Here is a 7,235-nt window from a genome sequence, read left to right as displayed (position 1 = left end):
CCCCCCCCCCCCCCCGACGCCAGTGGCTGGGTGGATCCTGCCGGGGGGGATCTGGTTTCTCGGAGGGGTCACATGCACTGGTCCAGCAGGGGGCGAGGGAGCTATTGCTGGGAAGTGGCAGGCCGGTGGTGGCAGGGCAGGGCGCGCGGCTTCCTCCGGTGAGAGCCTGCCTGGGACGATTTGTGTGTTCCGCGGTGCTGGATGGGGAAGATCCCTGGCCTGGGGAGGGGGAGAGTTGTGCAACAGCAGCTGCTAGTGAGCGGGCCGGCCCTGGGCTGAAGGCGCCGGGGAGCCGGCAGGCCCTGTCCACGATGGCGCTGGACTCGGGTGCTGCGTGGTGCACGGCAACCCCACAAGGTGGGATCGCTGCGGGAGTGGGAGGAGGGGTGTGGGGGCAACAGTGCTGCAGGGCAGAGGGAAGGGGGCACCCTCCCAGCCCACCGCAGCCCCACCTTCGGCGGCCCCTCCCGTGTGCATGCCCATGCTTTACTGGGTGGAGTGAATGAAGGAGGAGGGGGGCACGTTTGTCAAAGGAACTGGGCGGGGGGGGTGTTTCTGGGAGGTCTCCAGGCCCCACCGGGAGGTTGGCATCTGCGCTGAGGGGGCGTGGGCGCCACAAGCTAGCCTCACCTAGGGTGCAGAAACACCTCGGGCCGGCCCTGCATGCATAAACCATTGAAAGTGGCCTGGTAACCCCCCACCACCAAGTCTGCTTGAGTTTTTTTCTGCCCCTGTTAGTGCTCTGGATTCCCACAAGGTGTTGAGGATGGGACACTGACAGGTTGGGTTTCTCTATGAAAGTCATATATAAGAGCTGGGAAAGTGCTTCTGAATGTTTGAAGGCGGCATGATCTTTCATTTCCCAGGTAATCAGCACATTGAAGACATTGATGAGAGATTATTACTAAGGAACAGTTCTAACAGAATTGGTTGTTGCCATGCCAACTTTGATGTGCGCCTGAAACAATTGTGCATGGTTTTGTTATTGTAACGGCAACAGTAATTATAAGATTGGAAAGAGACATTCGTTTTTAGTCAAAATATGGCCTTTAAAAATCTTTTTGACATATGCATAGTGTTTCTATAGAGACAAGAAGACTACTCTGCCAATCAGTATATTTGTGATGCAAATGCATAAGAAAGAAGAGGTGAACTTATCTATGCTGATGACACTGAAAGGTTGTCAATCCCTGGTGCAGGGTCTATTTATATAAGAGTGGTAGGTAAGTATGACAGAATTCACAAAAATTTCCATCAAGAAGCTTTTGCCTCCTCTCTTTTTGGGGGGCACATGGCTTCAAGTTCTTTTCAGGGTCAGACTCTGGCAGACGAGAAATCTAGCAATTCCAGGTCTAGGCAAAAGTGAATGTAAAGTCCATAGAACAGATAACGAGATCAGAGTTTGCAGGAAGAATTGTGATATGGCAGGACATGGGGACATGAATTAAGCATGATAGTAAGCAGTTGGGCTATGCAAAATACATTGCCTATATTTGGCTGGTTTCAAATACTAATCCACTTGTGAAGTGGAGGATTAAACTCCTTTCCCCCTGATATTTCATGCCCCCCCATTGATGAATGATGTTCCCATGTCACATTCAGAGTGGCCCATATGTTTAATAGTATTCCCAATTATCTGGACCCAGCAGGGAATTCCCCCTCCCCTCCAGCCCCAATCTACTGCCTTTGTGAAATTGAAGAGAAGGAGAAAAAATGGCCTCCACAATGACACTCTAGGAATTCCCTAGTTTCTGTAGCCTTTAACACAGAGATCAGGGGGAATTCCTAGAGTGTCACCAGAAGTGACATCACATCTTCTCCAAAGTTCCCCCTCCCAAGGTACTAGACCCCAAATCTTTCAGCATTTGTCTAGGCAATGTTTGAAACTCTAATGGTTGATTTTGCTAGAATTTGTGTTCCTTTTTACTGCTCTCCTTTAGGCAACTCTTTAAACGAAGTCTTCTTGCCTTTTAGAGCTTCCTTAACTCTGTTGTGCTGTTAGCTAGGCAATTAGGTACTTTTGAATAAGCAACTCCCAACACTTGTCAGTCACAGAAAATGGAACAATAGCTGACTTAAGTGTACACCCTCAACCCTCTCTCTTGTCTCTCCTGAAGGTCCTTCCACTTGAAGCTTTCTATGGGCACAGCAGTTTCCTTTTGGACTTGTTTGTTCCTTTCCTCATCTGTGGCAAATATTCTATTGCTCCCCCATTAGCGTGGTTCTAAATAACCTCCAGATGCTTGATTGGTTATCGTATTCTTTCTCTCAGCTTCTTTTTAATACCCCCCTCCTTGTGACATGTCCTTTTTTTGTTTTTGTTTTTCATATGTGCATGTGTGTGTGCTTGTGAGTTTGTGTGCACCTGGAAGTCATGGCAACCTCTAGTGACTGACCCCTACTGGGGGCCTGGAGGATATTCAGAGGTGGCTGAATAAAGCCTGCCCCCACCTCCCGACTGCTGATATTCCAAGGAGGTCTCCCGTCCAAGAGTCGACCCTGTTTAGCTTCCGAGTTCTGACAAAATCAGCTTGCCTGGGCTATCCAGGTCTGGAAGACATGTCCTCTTTTGAAAGGAAACATAATTGTTTTGGACTTTCTGTATTATTTTTCACTTACATATTTGTTGGATATGATAACATGAAAGACAGTGTTCCCAGGTACTTTGACTTAGATCTCAGGTCTGAATCTGAGATCAATTTAAGATTATGTCCTGGATCACCCTCTCTTAAGTTTCACAATTTACTCTTATAAGGCACAATAATTTATCAGATCTCAAAATCTTATCTCTTTGTCATATCCAGTACATACATTTACTTATCTGATGTGACACTAATTAAAGTTGCTCATTATTACATTATTTTCCTCTTTGACTGCCTCCTTGGTTTCTTTTTTTTCAGTCAAGCATATGTTCCAGGAATAAATTACTTAATTGGTCGAGTATTCCATTCACAGCCATAATGCAGAACAGTTATTTCTTAAAGTAAATCATGCATAGGGAGTACTGAACTCTCCCAACTATTACTTATCCCAAATATCTTCTTACTAACAACAATGGACCACCCAACAGAGACACTAACCCAGGAACTCAACCCTGCAACAGATCTAGATGCCAACTTTGTACCCACAGACACTTAGGGTAATACTGCTATAGGAGCTAATAATATCAGCTACACCATCTTGGGCTCATTCCCTAGTACATCATCCAATTTCATATACAACATTGTGTGCCAATAATGCCAACAAACTTGTTGGTCCCTATGTGAGAAAATTAATGAACACAAAACTGACATCAGAAATCACAACATTCAAAACCAATGGGGCAAGATTTTAATCTTCCTGTATATACTTTGGAGATCTGAGAGTCACTTTTCTTAATTTTTAAAAAAAAAAATCAAAGGGGATATACAACATGAAAGTGCCAAATTAGAACTCATCAAGGAACTAAGCGTTGCCTCTCATCATGGCTTAAATAGAGATTTGGATTTCCTTACTGTAATTTCTAATAGCCCAATAGGATCCACTTTTTAGAAACTTTAATTGGCTCTTCTTGTATTATACTATTAGTTGTTGTTCATGCTATGTAATTACTCTTTTGTTCATCTGTATGCCCGAGAGAGAGGCCTGAACTTCTGACCTCTCTCATCATCCATTATTTTTAACAATCTAATGTTCCAGTCCATTGCACATAGAATCCCACCTAAAAGATTTATGACGGGATTCCCACCAACAAAATAAGAAAAAATGGGAAAGAGAAAATTCCTGTAGATTTTAACTGATGAACAGAAATTATAAACAATCATGTACAATGGATGTTATAATTTTTGTGCAATGAACAACTCTACATTTTTAAATATAGTAAGTGCTTGTGGCCAGAGGAGTGTTGCCAGCTGCTTGGAGGGGAAAAGTCCTGTCCTTTCAATAGAGCCCAGTTAAGAGGATGTTATTTATCTCTATGCCCATTTCCACACATAAAGCCTCTTGTTAAAGGGACAGGACATTTTTCTCCAGATCTGGTAGTTTTCAAAATTGAATCTCTTCTGCCATTTTAAAAAAAACACCCTGAAACGATGAAGTCGCCTTTCTCAAAGGACCATGAATCATCGCTATGATAAGTGCAGAAGGGTGGAATTCTTTCTTGCAATTCTCTCTCTCCATTTTGTGTGCACTGTCTATTAGGTAAGGAAGCTAAGTGCTGATATGGCTCTTACAGCTGCGGTGTGACTGTCTGGATCCCCATGGGACATCCTGTACCCACCCTTCATGTTTTTGCTTTATCACCTTCCTGACTCAGGCTGAAAATGAGCATGACTGTTTTGACTATCTTTTTTTTTCTTTTTGCGCTTGGGTCTTCCTTGGAAGTAAGTTCCACTGAACTGGATATAGCTTTTTAAAATTTATTTAAGGTGACATTATTTGGAAATCCTTGCTTTCAACCTGTATGGCTTCTAATTTTTTTTAGCTGTCTTTTTATTATCCATGCCACATCTACCATCAGCTGTGATAAATCACTTTTATCTCTTGAAGGTACACTTAGCTGTGCTGTATTCTTTCCAAACACGATGTTCTTAATATTATAGCGATCCAAAAGAGGAACATTTAGTTATCTATTAAGAAAAAGCTGGAGGGAACGCTTAAAACATGCACCAAGGGATTATGTCTGACATGAGAACAGTTTCACTTACCCCATTTTATCCAATAATCTGATTAGGTATCTGTGATTCCATTTGCTATGAAAACACTGTACTCGGTAAACAGGGCAGGTTTCCTCCCCCACTGTCATACAGAACATTTGTGTGGTCAGATTTGACTGTTTCTGGATAACCATTCTGCAATCTGACCCACACTAAAATGTGAGTTACCTTTGCAGAGCCTCTTGAAATACTTGCGCGGATCACACTATTTTCAATGGTTTTAAACAGTTGTTGGCTAGTTGGTGTCATCAAGAAACAGAAATAAAGGGAAATTTGGACTACAGATGTCAGCTTTGAGGGAATGCTAAAGAACTCTAATAGCCTGAAATGAGAGGGTGGAGAGAGCCTGAAATTAAAGGGTGGAGAGACTCATAGAATGGCTAATCCTTTAAAGTGCAAGACAAGTACAAATGCAGCCACAATAGTTAGAGAGGTGATATGACTCTCTCTCTTTTAGCTGCCTTTTAAAAATGTAAGAAAACTTTACTACATAGAAACAGCGCTGGAATGTTTAACAGAAAACTCAGCTTAGCAAAATATGAAGAGTGAAGTGAGGGTCTTCAGTTCAATAGAGTAGTCATGAGTTAGCAGTCATGCAGAACAATGACATTGCATGTGAAGAGTAACCGGAACAACCTGACTGGGATAAAATGATACGTTGCATAAACTGGTCCAGAACAAGAGCCTGAGAGGATCTTATATTGTGCTTCTGGCAGTGAAACCTCACACAACAGCTCAAATATCGTGGGAGAGTAATTGGTGAAAAGGTGGTGAGAGACAAAGACAGTAGCAGAAAAACATACGGGTTAAAACACACAAGGTTTGGTAAGAGAGATTCTCCCACAATAGCTTACCTAAATGGGGGAAAGGTCATGTATTGGAATATGCAAATATGAATTGTACTTTACCAGTCAAAAGGGTGGCTGTAGACCTCTAGTTCCTGTGATGCAGAAGGAGAGCATGACTATCCTATTGTGGGTATCCAGGGGTCCCCACAACTTCTTGATCCTTCTTGTCCACATCTGTGGTTCCAGCCGAGACTCCAGGCCAGTAAAGGCCTCAGATACAGAGAGAGGGGATGGGATTTGCCACTGCCACCACTGCTGCTCCCCCCCCCGCCGCCCCCCCCCCCCCCGGTCTTTCCACCACAGCCAGGATTAAAACCGGGACCTCTTGTCTGGCCTGCCATATGGCTCCTTATAAAGAAGCTATGCATTGTCTGGTCTAGCAGTGTCAGTCCTCTCGCTGTTGAGGGCAGCCATAGGAGCAGTTGGCAGCTTGAAGTTTGGAGCCGAAGTCATGGCCACCTGCTGTAGCTCAGTCTGATAAGTCCAGGAGAAGGTCCAGTCTTGGACATCTGTGTCAGCATCACTTCTGTATATTTGCAAATGCTACAATTAAACTATCTTGTAGATATTATCAGGGAAATATGGGGTTCTCTCCTAATGCCAAGGAAGAGGCAGGGGGACACTTTCATGGAGAAACTGAAACGTGAAAGGGAGCTGCTTAACCAGGGTGGTCAATTCCAGCTTGGAAAATGTCTGGCGATTTGGGGTGGACTTTAAGGAGAAGTGGGAGTTCAGTTGCCATGTGATTTCCATATAGTCTTTTCCCTCCAAAAGTTGCCATTTCCTCCAGGGGAATCTCTGTTGTCTGGAGATCAGTTGCAATTCCAGAACTTCTCTAGGCCCACCTGAAGATTGGCAGAACCCAGCTACTGATTCTGCTCTATAAATGCCCGGCCCCACCTTGACAACCATCAGGAGACCAGGTGGGGCAGGTGCACGGGGGACCAGCTGGCCTCAACCACATAATGTCACTTCTGGGAAAATGCAGAAGTGAGGTTATGCCTCAAGGAATTGCTGGCAATTCCTAGAGAGTTTTCCCCTTGAAGTGATGGCATGCCATAACCAATTGTGATTTGAAGTTTTTAAAATGTCTCCTGCCAGCTGCTAGAGTACCAGCTGGCAAGTCCTTCTGGGGGCAGGAGATCTTCCCCACGTGGCAACCCTACATTCCTCCCAGCTTGGCTTGAAACTGGGAAAGTAAACACAGCTCAGGAAAAGAATAATTAATAGGGTAGGCTGGGGATTGTAGGGAAGCACTTGCAGCTGCAGCAGGGATTAGGCATCCCTTCTTCCTGCCTGTAGTCCCTCCCTCGAAGTGCAATCCCCAGGCCGTGTCTCCCCTTTAATTGGGCAAGCAGGTTCATGAACAACCACATGTCAAGTTCTTCTTTAATGGGGACCAGATTTCACAGTTACAGCACGTTATTAGAAGGAGCTATTTAGGGTCTGTTAAGTATTATCTACCCTAACTTGATGCACAGCATTAATACAAATTTCAAGCGAGGCCTTTCCTGGCATTGCTGTCTGGGATATTTTCCTTGAGAGATGTCAGGGGCTGAAGTTTTCAAGGAAAAGTTATGCATGGTCTGTAGCCAAATGGTTCAGTTGGCTCCCCAGATGCTTAAATATATACAGACATACTCTACTAGGTTAATCCTTATACTTGTTTAATTTTAGTTGTGTCCGTAGACTG

The sequence above is a fragment of the Gekko japonicus genome, unplaced genomic scaffold, assembly GCF_001447785.1.
Source record: "Gekko japonicus isolate JY-2015 unplaced genomic scaffold, Gekko_japonicus_V1.1 scaffold415, whole genome shotgun sequence".
NCBI lineage: Eukaryota > Metazoa > Chordata > Lepidosauria > Squamata > Gekkonidae > Gekko > Gekko japonicus.
Note: the sequence above shows the minus strand (reverse complement) of the source record.